General features: G+C 41.8%; 1 non-coding gene across 1 annotated transcript; it reads right to left on the bottom strand.

Annotated features, from left to right (window-relative positions):
- Positions 1-9548: 9548 nt before the first annotated feature.
- Positions 9549-9624, bottom strand: trnag-ucc (transfer RNA glycine (anticodon UCC)). The gene has a single exon. It is a non-coding gene; the product is annotated as a tRNA-Gly (tRNA).
- Between the last annotated feature and the right edge of the window lie 2934 nt (positions 9625-12558).

The following is a 12558-nucleotide window of genomic DNA, read 5'->3' as shown; positions in this document are numbered from 1 at the left end:
CTTACTGGTTGGGCTATTTAAGCCAGTAGGCCCGCCTGCTATGTGTGCGGGCTTAATTATTTCCTTCCACTGTGTTGTGTGTGTTGCATAAGTGTACTTTAGGCATTTTGTGTTTTGTGCGCCGGGCATTTTTGGCGTATACGTTTGTGCGTAATAAAACGCTGTATTGAACTTTTCTGCCTCCTGCGCTTGACTCCGCACCCCCTACGCCCAAAGCGTGACAGTACCTTATGATAAGCTGTAGACCACACTATCTACCAAGAGAGTTCTCATCTATATTATTCGTAGCCATCTATTTACCACCACAGACCGATGCTGGCACTAAGACTGCACTCAACCAACTCTATAAAGCCATAAGCAAACAAGAAAATGCTCACCCAGAAGCAGCACTCCTAATGGCAGGGGACTTTAATGTAGGCAAATTTCAATCGGTTTTACCAAATATTTCCGAGCATGTCACATGTGCAACCAGGGGAAAAACAACTAGACCACCTTTACTCCACACACAGAGATGTATATAAAGCTCTCCTCCGCCCTCCATTTGGCAAATCTGACCATAATTCTATCCTGCTGATTCCTGCTTACAAGCAAAAACTAAAGCAGGAAGTACCAGTGAATCACTCAATATGGAAGTGGTCAGATGACGCAGATGCTATGCTACAGGACTGTTTTGCTAGCACAGACTGGAATATGTTCCGGGATTCATCCAATGGCATTGAAGAGTATACCACCTCAGTCATCGGCTTCATCAATAAGTGCATTGACGACGTCGTCCCCACAGTGACCGTACATACATATCCAAACTAGAAGCCATGGATCCGCATCGAGCTAAAGGCTTGAGATGCCGCTTTCAAGGAGCGGGACACTAATCCGGACGCCTATAAGAAATCCCGCTATGTCCTCAGACGAACAATCAAACAAGCAAAGCGTCAATACAGGATTAAGATTGAATCCTACTATACCGGCTCTGACACTCATCGGATGTGGCAGGGCTTGAAAATTATTACGGACTACAAAGGGAAACCCAGATATGAGCTGCCCAGGGATGCGAGCCTTTCCAAATGATCTAAATGCCTTTTATTCTCACTTCGAGGCAAGCAACACTGAAGCATGCATGAGAGCACCAGCTGTTCTGGATGACTGTGTGATAATCCTCTCGGTAGGCGATGTGAGCAAGACCTTTAAACAGGTCAACATTCACAAAACCACAGGGCCAGACGGATTACCAGGACATGTACTCAAAGCATGCGCTGACCAACTGACTAGTGTCTTCACTGACATTTTCAACCTCTCCCTGACTGAGTCTGTAATACCTACATGTTTCAAGCAGACCACCATAGTCCCTGTGCCCAAGGGAGCGAATGTTAACCTGCCTAAATGATTACCGCCCCGTAGCAGTCACGTCGGCAGCCATGAAGTGCTTTGAAAGGCTGGTCATGGCTCACATCAACAGCATCCTCCCGGAAACCCTAGACCCAGTCCAATTCGCATACCGCCCCAACAGATCCACAGACGACGCAATTTCAATCGCACTCCACACTGCTCTTTCCCACCTGGACAAAAGGAACACCTATGTGAGAATGATGTTCATTGACTACAACTCAGCGTTCAACACCATAGTGCCCATGATGCTCATCAGTAAGCTAAGGACCCTGGGACTAAACACCAGGGTAGTGCATACGGCCCAGTACATCACTGGGGCCAAGCTTCCTGAAATCCAGGACCTACATAATAGGTGGTGTCTGAGGAAAGCCTATAAAATTGTCAGAGACTCCAGTCACCCAAGTCATAGACTGTTTTCTCTGCTACCGCATGGCAAGCAGTACCAGAGCGCCAAGTCTAGGACCAAAAGGCTCCATAACAGCTTCTACCCCCAAGCCATAAGACTGCTGAACAATTAATCAAATGGCCACCGGACTATGACATTGACCCCACACCTCTCCATTTGTTTTGTACACTGCTGCTACTCGCTGTTTATTATCTATGCATAGTCACTTCACCCCTACCTACATGTACAATTTATCTCTAACCTGTACCCCCGCACACTGACTCGGTACCGGTACTACTTGTATATAGCCTCGTTATTGTTATGTTATTGTGTTACTTTTTATTATGTTTTACTTTAGTTTATTTGGTCAATATTTTCTTAACTCTTCTTGAACTGCACTGTTGGTTAAGGGCTTGTAAGTAAGCATTTCACGGTAAGGTCTACACTTGTTGTATTCGGTGCATGTGACAAATAAAGTTTGATTTGATTTGATTGAGCTGTATAGTCAACTCCAATGTATAGTTAACTATACAGAACAAACAGATCCGGGGCAAGCCTTCATTCTCTTTAACTAGATGCTCTTTGATATTGAATGAGAGTGTCTGCCTCTCCACCAACACCTCCTGTGTAGCCAACTCAAAGAACGACACTATGCTTTTATTCGCCTCAAGCTCCAGGTCCAGGTCACCATGTGACTGTGTAGTTGCTACGACACATTAATGGAACAAACCACCTCCTGTTACTGGAAATTAACACCGACGCCCACAGAGCACTAAGAATAAAGCCGGAAGAGCTAACAAGTGGGTCATAAAATTCCTTTGGTTACTGGTAAGATTGAGTGTCGATGAGTGTGTGTAAAAACGGCTTTGTTTTGATGCTTTTACTGGTTGTCCGTGTTCTGCGTAGGCCAGACTAAAATGATAAGGAGATGCAACGTCTCCTCTGAGACATCCCAGCCATAGTCCTGACAGGAGGAAGGACTTTTATGGTCAGGGAGAATGTGTCTGTGTAAACAGCTGCCTGGGGTTGTGACGCAATGGCCCCAAACACAGAAGGAGAAGGCGGAGGTAGGAACTGAAATACTGAAATTGCCAAAGACTCTGCTGCCGCTTGCTCTGCTTTCGCTTTAACTGTTCGCTCATAGTTGAAATCGCAGGCTGTCAACAAAACAATCTGTTGCAGGAAAACAATAAGTGAAAGGCCAAATGGAGAAGAGGCCATTCTCTGCCAGACACGGATGATAGCACAGTGTACACTGGCAGGCTTTTGGAAACAGCTACTACTCAAAATGCCTAACAACAAGTCAGTAACAGTATTCAACAACGGAAGAAAATATAAATAATAATAATAATGGTGATTGATTTATTTTATATTGCGCTTTTCATTACAAACTGAATATCAAAGTTGCTTTACAAAAACGAATTTAAGGATCTGGCTTCTTGGGCAATTGGCTTCCACAGCTTCAGATTATAGAGCATTGAGGCAGTAGCTTGAGAGGGTGGAGCATAGATGGCACAGCCAGGGAGAAATTTCAGTCAGGCCAGAAGCTCTTCATCAGGTACTTTGATGTCTACAATGGTCAGCTCCTTTCTGTCAATAGGCTGGATTGTTAACTCCCAATAATTAATTACATTTACGTCATTTAGCAGACACTCTTATCCAGAGCAACTTACAGTAGTGAATGCATACATTTCATACAGTTTTTCTCCATACTGGTCCCCTGTGGGAATCAAACCCACAACCCTGGCGTTGCAAACACCATGCTCTACCAACTGAGCCATACGGGCTAACATGACTAACCTTTCCACATATCAAGCTTTAGATTGTTGACCAGACTTGACCAAACTATCACAATGCATCTGATCTAATGAGAACTTGTATGCATCGTTCTTTCTAACCAATTATCTTCTGGGTAATTTACTGGCATTCATGTGTGGTCAGTATCAGAGCCGTAACCAGGGTTTAAGTTTTAGTGAGGTCCGTGTGGATTTTTTAAAGATGAAGCTCATTTCTATACAATTATACACCTTTAAAATGCCATTTTTACCTTGGCTGCTGTAGGTTCATTCCCTACAAACACATAGCCTATTAGCTATACAATTGTAATGTTATACCCTTGAAAGGGGGGAAATATGAGTAACACCTAGCATCAGCAACTGTTCCATCAGTTGTAATGATGAATTACATAAAATCATCAACTCTTTACGTAGATATCGCTTTTCTCAAATTACATAGCATTCATATTTGCAGGGGTGCAACTTTCCCTGGGGACAGGGGACATGTCCCTCCCACATTCTACAATTGCATCTTTTGTCGCCCCCAGTTTTTTAATTGGAATGAGATACAAAACAAGGCAACTTAGAGCCATGCGAACGCCTCCGAGCAGTCGGGTTATCCGACTGGATAAAAAACAAACATAATAGTTATGTCCCCCCCACTATTAAAAAAACCAAAGTTGCGCCGCTGCATATTTGTTTTCCTAGGCATCACTAATCAAGCTCTGCACAAACAGACATCAATGGAGCACACGGATGATCCTATTCACATGAATTATTAGAATATAACTTAGTATTCTTTATTCACATCAGTGATGTAGTGGTGAAGAAAAGGTGGGTAATAGGTCAACTATAAACTCCAATGGGCAATCGAGATAAGACGAAAAACCAGAGATAAGATGAACAATTCTCAGAGAGATGGTTTTTGCTTGTTTGGGGGTCTTTGTAGACACCAGATATCCACACAGACATCCCCCAAGCAAACAAAAACTGACTCTGAGAATGAGTGCACAACTGGTAAATAGTCGCTTATATATACATCAGTCAGTCAGGTGACTAGCTGCCGGCAGAGACTTCTATTGCAGTAAAGTTTAAGGGCTCTGGCTAGGGCTCTGGCTAGCTTAGCCTATTGTCCGGTATCTTAAAATTGCCTTTTGTCCAGCATCTCGCAAACACACTGTCAGCAGCATCTCTAGTTGCCTATTTGATCCTACTCCGCGCTGAGGTAGCTTCGGTTCACATCTCAGGCCTTCGGCCTGTGCCGTGAGAGGGTGCAGTTAGCCGTTTGTGAGAGTGGTGAATGCACTGCTAAAAAGGCAAATCCAGGGGACGAAGGCGAACATAACAAACAAACCACTGTTCATGATTCCACTCATTCGCAAAGAGGCAGGTGCAATTAGAAGTTAGTTTGTTTGTTATGACACGTGCCACTGGAGATCTGGTCAACGTCTACTATGCCAAGAGTGTGCAAATCTGTCATCAAGGCAGAGGGTGGCTACTTTGAAGAATCTCAAATATAAAATAGATTTTCATTAATTTAACACTTCTTTGGTTACTACATGATTCCATATGTGTTATTTCATAGTTTTGAAGTCTTCACTATTATTCTACAATGTGAAAAATAGTAAAAATAAAGAAAAACCCTGGATTGAGAAGGTGTGTCCAAACTTTTGACTGGTACTGTATATTTATTATAATGATTCATTTGTCAAATTAGAACATTTTTCTGAGGTCCGGACCATCTTGGCCTCATATCTAGTTATGGCCCTGGTCAGCATACCTGCCCATTACACTTCCCTCCGGAGGAGGCGGAGGAGAGGCCTGGCCATTGCGCCCCAGTTATTGCCTGACTCTGGGGGATTCACCAGAAAATCTTGTATTTATTGATTTTGTTTAACCTTTATTTAACTAGGCAAGTCAGTTAAGAACAAATTCTTATTTACAATGACGGCCTACCTTGAAGAACAATCTGGCCTTAAATGGCCATGTATTCTTATAATCTCCACCCGGCACAGCCAGAAGAGGACTGGCCACCCCTCAGAGCCTGGTTCCTCTCTTGGTTTCTTCCTAGGTTTCTGCCTTTCTAGGGAGTTTTTTCTAGCCAATGTGTTTCTACATCTGCATTGCTTGCTGTTTGGGGTTTTAGGCTGGGTTTCTGTATAGCACTTTGTGACATCTGCTGATTTAAAAAGGGCTTTATAAATAAAATTGATTGATTCAGAGAAACATTCCTCCCGTGATTAGAACCATTAAGCAGAGACACGCGCCACTGGAGGTCTGGTCAGCGTCTACTACTCCCACTACCTTGAGTCTTTACCATCAGTTAAAAGAAAAGCAAAAGAGCCAGCACAATTTATCTTTCCATTTGTAGGCAGTTGGGCAAATTCTATTAATCAGGTTTTGAGGAAAAATGGCCAGGTCTTGTTCTCCTGCTTAAGCACGGACAGTTGTTGATGTCCCCCTGGCATCACAGATTCTGCAGATGGGTCTGGAATTCTGGATCCCATCCTTCGGCTCAGTCTTCTCTGCTTCAGTTTGATTTGGGGACTGACTGGTACCAGAAGCAACAGCTCAGCAGAGTCTCTGGGAGCCTCTGGGCAGGATCCAAGGGACATCATATGGCCGTGACTCACCTGCCTGGCGGAAGTGACTCCTTTCACAATGAAGGATTTTACCTTTAAGCTGGAGAGTTAGAGTCAAAGGAAAGGAATGCCCAAACACATGGACTGTTCTGCTCAGAATGGCAGCAATAGTAGCTACATTATGGATCCTCTGGGACCGGAAGAGTTGTGTAACACACCACTGTCACCGCAGGAAATGATTATGGCGTTAGAGTCTAACTAGACCATTACTCTCTGCAGTCTCTGAACAGGATGATACTGGATTATAATATGAAAGGGTCACACCCAGCTAAACTTGCCTTCATTAACTTCTCGGCTGATTGATTTAGCTATTCCAGCTTTTTTTAGCTTCCTACCATGTGGCCAATCGATAGCTCACACACACAAAAATGTGTGCAGGTAAGTAACAGAGGGTTAAGCCTGTCTTTGTAAAATATACTGTACATTCTTTACCGTTGAGCTGCCAGAGCTGGCTGCAGAGCCAAAGGAGAGAAATGCCCAAACAGGAGGACTGCTCTGCTCATCAGGGCCCCAAAGGTAAAATATGGATCCTCTGAGACAAGGAAGGATGTGTAACACCACTGTCAAGGCATGAAATGACTATAGCGTTCAAATCTAACAAGACCCTTACTGCACATCCTGTTGAAAGGTACATGAACTCGTGTTGATCACCTCTTCACTGCTCAGTCATTTAGCGAGGTACACCAACAGACACGTGTACTTTCAGATGTAAATCAGACGCTCACAGAGTTACATTACCCAGAATGAAAAGCAGCTACACAGTCCAAGTTGCTATGGAGACCTCACCAATTCAGCCAAAAGGAATGTGCCAAACTTCTCTCAGTTTCACAAGAGGTTGAACAGACAAATGCCCCAACTGAACACTGTATTTGTATTAAAATCCCACTGTGAACATTCTTCGATCTAATGTTTAATAATATAAGTAATTATTGGCACTGTTGACAGATTGTCACTGGCACAGCCTAATGGACACCTTCTATGGCCAGGTTATCTGGAATAATGATAATAATAATTACTTAATGCAGTCACGATCAGGTGATGAGCAATGATGAACCCTTCTTTCCACTGCTGTGTCATGTTATCTGTGATGATTTTAGATAACATTTAAACTATTTCTCAATTTTAAGGGAATTCACAGTTCACTTTTAAAAATGTAAAAACATTCTAATGAAAGTTGTCATGATGATGACGATTCTGCTTGAAATGACACAGGAAGGAATTTCCTGCTGTACACAAGACAATATAATTTATTAAATAGTTATTATTCTACAATGTAGTTTTCAATTACTGTTTCCAGGGGTTGGAACCAAAATTATTTCCCAATCGATTCGTTGTGAACAATACCACTATTTATTTGTTGTTCCGTTACACTGTTCCGACCAGCATAATATAGTTCTGAAGCGGTTCTAACCAAAATAAGTACCCGTTTATATTGTTCATTTCTGTTCCTTATTTAACCTGTGAAATCAATATAGTTTTTACATTTAGCGCATTAAATTACTCCTCCAATCAGTTCGGGTAGAGCAGCGTGCTATGGACCGGGCAAGTTAGTTGTTTACATGCTTGATGGACAGACAAGTGTAGGGCTTGAAATGCTACTGAATTTTGCGGGTAGGGAGAGAGCGAGAGAGAGGGCATGGAGGTGGTTTATGTCACGACACTGACGGATGGTGGCGCCCCTCCTCGACCGGGCGGTGCTCGGCGGTCGTCGTCGCTGGCCTACTAGCTGCCATCGATCCTTTTTGTTTCACTTTCTGTTGGTTAGGTCTAGGTAGGCACGCACCTGTTTTGGTTTAGTTATTAGTAGGGGGGGGGGGTATTTAGGCTAGCAAGGTATGTCTGTGTTTGTGCGTGATTTTTTCCGTCAGGTTGTACGTCTGGGAAACAGGTGTTTTTTCCCTTCTGCCTGTGGGTTTTGTGGCAGTGTGTTTTGGGCTGCGTCCCTACGCTGTGTTCGGGCTGCTCATGGGTATTTGTTTTACCTTGCCCTGCCCTACCTGTTTTTGGCAAGCGTGGATTGTTTATTAAAAACGAGTGTTCACGGACTTGTGTCTCCTGCGCCTGACTTCAACCCTCCTGCTTCCTTGAGCATTCTGACAGTTTAGCTTGAAGCGCTGGGCATCATGATATGACGTGCATTATAATGTATTTATGATATTACGGCCTATATGCAATCAGATCAAGCATTAAACGGCGATAGCCGACATCAACATAGCTGATGTTTTGGTGGTGTGGGGGGTTGAACTGTGTTGGAGCTGTCAAATCGGTAAGCAGCTGCTCTTTTGATCATTGTCACAAAGCCACACCTGTCCTATTCGCATTAGACGTTCAGAAGGAGAGTGTAGGCTAAATAAAAATAATGGAGCTCAAAATGAAAATCATTCAAATAAATCATGAGGATTTCTATCAGCATAATTGAGGTGTAGATTACATCTCACATTCCAGTGTTCGAACTTGTAAACAAAGCTGCATGGGATTCTCCAAAGGCAATGTTCTCTTTAGGTATAATGCCGGTGAGCTACTTGTGGATTTGACAGCTCAAACGCAGCTCAGACACCATCAAAACATCGGCTATGCACATAGTAAGCCTGTCATTACTTCACTGATTTGCATAATTATTGACAAGCTAGATAGATACCTATATATATATATTGTATATGTCCCGGCACTTCGAAACCCAAAGTTGCCCCCCTGCTTAAAGGAGTAGTTCACAATTTGTCCTGGTTCTGAAAGTAGTCTATGGTCTGGGATAAACTGTAATCCATGGTTCAGTTTTCTTTAAACAGCCATTACAAGCTTCATCAAACTTTAGCCCCCGCTAGCTAGTTACAAATCAATGGAAGCGATGGCGGTGTCTTTTTATAAGTAAGATCAAACCAAATATGGAATTGATTTCAGGTGACTTGGACATCATGTTGTTTAACATGCTCACATGCCCCCATCACATCCATTGATTTTTAGCTAGCGGTGGCTAAAGTTAGCTGAAGTTTGTAATGGCTTAAATGTAATGTCAAAATGTAAATTTCTCCTAAATAGACGTAGCTAAAAGTAATTATTTATCATGCGAGGGCCATAAGCAATACCTTGTAATGCGTCCGGAAAGATTCAAATGTCACCTTTCTGGTAAAAATAGTTATAAATTGCTGCGATGTGGTCACTTTTGAGGACACAAGCTCAAGTAAACAGTACAAATATGAGAAAAAAAATATCAAAATATGAAATATCATATATGTTTTTTGCCCTTTTCCACAAAAGTGGGGGATTAGGGCATTACATTTATATTTTAGTCATTTAGCAGATGCTCTTATCCAGAGCAACTTACAGTAGTGAATGCATACATTTCATACATTTTTTTCTCTGTACTGGTCCCCCATGGGAATCGAACCCACAACCCTGGCGTTGGAAACACCATGCTCTACCAACTGAGCCACACGGGACCTTAAATGACTGAAATGCTTTATAAATATAGTAATAACTAAGTTATAAATGACTCACTATGTGATTCACCTTTCTTATAACTGTAAAATTAATATAATCATACTTAGTGACACTACAAAATCGTCACCACTTCAAATAACTGATGGCAGTGTCTCCCCAGCATCCTCAGAGTGACGTAGAGATGACATTCAAATGCCTGCTGACTCGAAACAACTTCAGCTTTAAGCACAAAGTGATTTTGTCCCTCTACAACCAGGAGAAAGTGATCTTGTTTCAATTCTACGAAATTATTTTGTATTTTTTCATGTTGAGAGCTCTAAATCCATTTGAGAACATCACAGCGAGATGAGACTGCTTTTGCTGCAATCGCTAGGCACTCCCGTTTCATATATGGTATCAGAGGTGTACAGTAAATGTATCTAAGTAAACGTACTTAGAAGTACTTCTTAAGTAATTATTTGGGGTATCTGTGCTTAAATGTACTATTTATATTTTTGGCAACTTTTATTTTTTGGTCCAATTCAAGCACCTATCAATATACCGCGTTGTTATCCCCTACTGCTTATGATCGTTGTTATCCCCTACTGCTTATGGACTTACAAAACACAAAGATGAGTTAGTGTGCCCCTGGCTGTCTGTAAATAAAAAATAAATTGTGCTGTCTGGTTTTATTAACCCTAGGATGCATATGCCGGGTCAAAATGACGCAGCCTAATGTTTTTTTTTTGCTGTATTGATACCCCCCAAAAATGTAATTATCTAATATTCCAGGAATTCCTTAAATAATGTATCTTTAATGTTCTAACATCCTAGTTTAGTTTTTTAATTTATTATTTTTTAAGTAAAAATAGTTTTTGCATCACTACCCCAAGTCTTCGTATGTGGGTCAAATATGACCTGTATGTATTTCCTATGAAATTCACTGCATTGCACTCATTCTTTTTGCTACAACAATACAATCTAAGTAAGTAATAACGTATTTATTAAATATCTTGTTTCAAATGTTCATGAATCACAGTTTTCATTTCTCCTTTTTAACTCATTGAGTAAAATAAGTTTCGTAAGGAGGCTCATAATAATGTTGCCAGATACTGTATACAACCAAAATGGGTTTACAGATGCTGGATGAGGAAGCCATTGGTGCCTCTGACTCAGAATCTGAGGTATCCAATTCAGATGACACAGGCTTTGCGCCTGTGGGTCAAGTTGGAGTTGTGGATTCACCTTGCAGTCCAGCTGTCCTAAATGATTCTACAGATGGAGAGGACTCCTCCTCTGAGGAGAGTGAAAACCAGTCAAATAGACAGAGTAAAAATGGGTCTTACTGGAGTGAACATCTCCCCACTGAAGGCAGGACCGGAAGCCATAACATCCTGAGTAGCTGCACATGGCCTGTGCCGGGGTCAACAGTTGTGTCACCAAAAGTTGCCTGGGAGCTGTCCATTAGTGACAACATCATTGAGGAGGTCCTAAAGTGTACAACTTAGAAGGACGGAGAATAGCGACAGCAAAAGGGACAGAGTGGAGAGAGATCAACAAAGAGGAACAAAAAGCCTTTATTGGTTTAACCCTCCTCGCCGGTGTCATGACATTGCCCTCTTTGGGCTTTCTATGCACCATCCCCCTACCTCCCCCTACCCAGGCTCTGTGAGTGCGGTCGGAAATTCCTAAAAGAAGGTCCTACCTCATGGCCACAGTTTTGAGACAGAGTGGGTTTCATAGAAAGAACCCAGGAATTCTTCCACCTCACAGGACTGGAGAACCGAATTACATTTATGTTCTGGAGAAGGTATAAAAGATCGGTGAAGAATCCAGCTACGAACTGATCCATTTGGTACAATTTTGTGAAGCTCATGAGAGACAATACGGCTACATTACCATGGCTCTGTTTATATAATAGCCTCAGTTGTGAGACTTACATCTAATGGTTGTATAAAAATGAATGAATAAGGATAAAGCTATTTGGAATATGTTGGGATGCTTGTAAGATGTTAATGTGAGAGAATTGTATTTCTGTTTAAAGTTTCACCAAGTCATCGGCACGCCCCCATGAACAGACGGGACCTGGCGTCATGAGACAGCCTTTTTCCGAATTCCAAATATAACCCCCACCCAGGGTTTCTATCACCAGACCGAGCTTACCTCCATTATGAGTGGCTAAAGGTTGGAGACCATGCATTCCTCATTCTGAACTTTAACCATACCACGTGGTTAACCTCTATGGGCTAGGTGGGACGCTAGCGTGCCACCCGTGGTGCACTCCATCAACAGCAGGTGCATTTCAAGAGCGGCAAATTTGAATCCAAATAAATGTCAAAATTCAAATTTTTCAAACATACAACTATTTTACACCCTTTGAAAGATAAACATCTCCTTAATCTAACCACGTTTTACGATTTCAAAAAGGTTGTACGGCGAAAGCATAAATTTAGAGTATGTTAGGACAGTACATTTACAAGAGTTGTGTGTAATGTTTTGTCAATTCAAAGACAGGGTCACCAAAACCATAAAACCAGCTAAAATGATGCACTAACCTTTTACAATCTCCATCAGATGACACTCCTAGGACATTATGTTAGACAATGCATGCATTTTTAGTTCTATCAAGTTCATATTTATATCCAAAAACAGCGTTTTACTATGGCATTGATGTTGAGGAAATCGTTTCCCTCCAATAACCGGCAGTCAAGTCAGCGTCACAAATTAAATAATTAAAATTAGAAAACATTGGTAAAATATTATATTGTCATTTAAAGAATTATAGATTTACATCTCTTGAACGCAATCAACTTGCCAGATTTAAAAATAACCTTACTGGGAACGACACTTTGCAATAATCTGAGCACTGCGCCCAGAAAAATACGCGTTGCGATACAGACTAGACGTCATGTTGGGGAGATCTAAAATCGAAAATACTATGTAAATAATCCATTAC

This window comes from Salmo salar, chromosome ssa15 (assembly GCF_905237065.1).
Source record: "Salmo salar chromosome ssa15, Ssal_v3.1, whole genome shotgun sequence".
Lineage (NCBI taxonomy): Eukaryota > Metazoa > Chordata > Actinopteri > Salmoniformes > Salmonidae > Salmo > Salmo salar.
The sequence above is the reverse complement of the archived record's forward strand: the minus strand, read 5'-3'. Positions and strand labels throughout refer to the sequence as shown.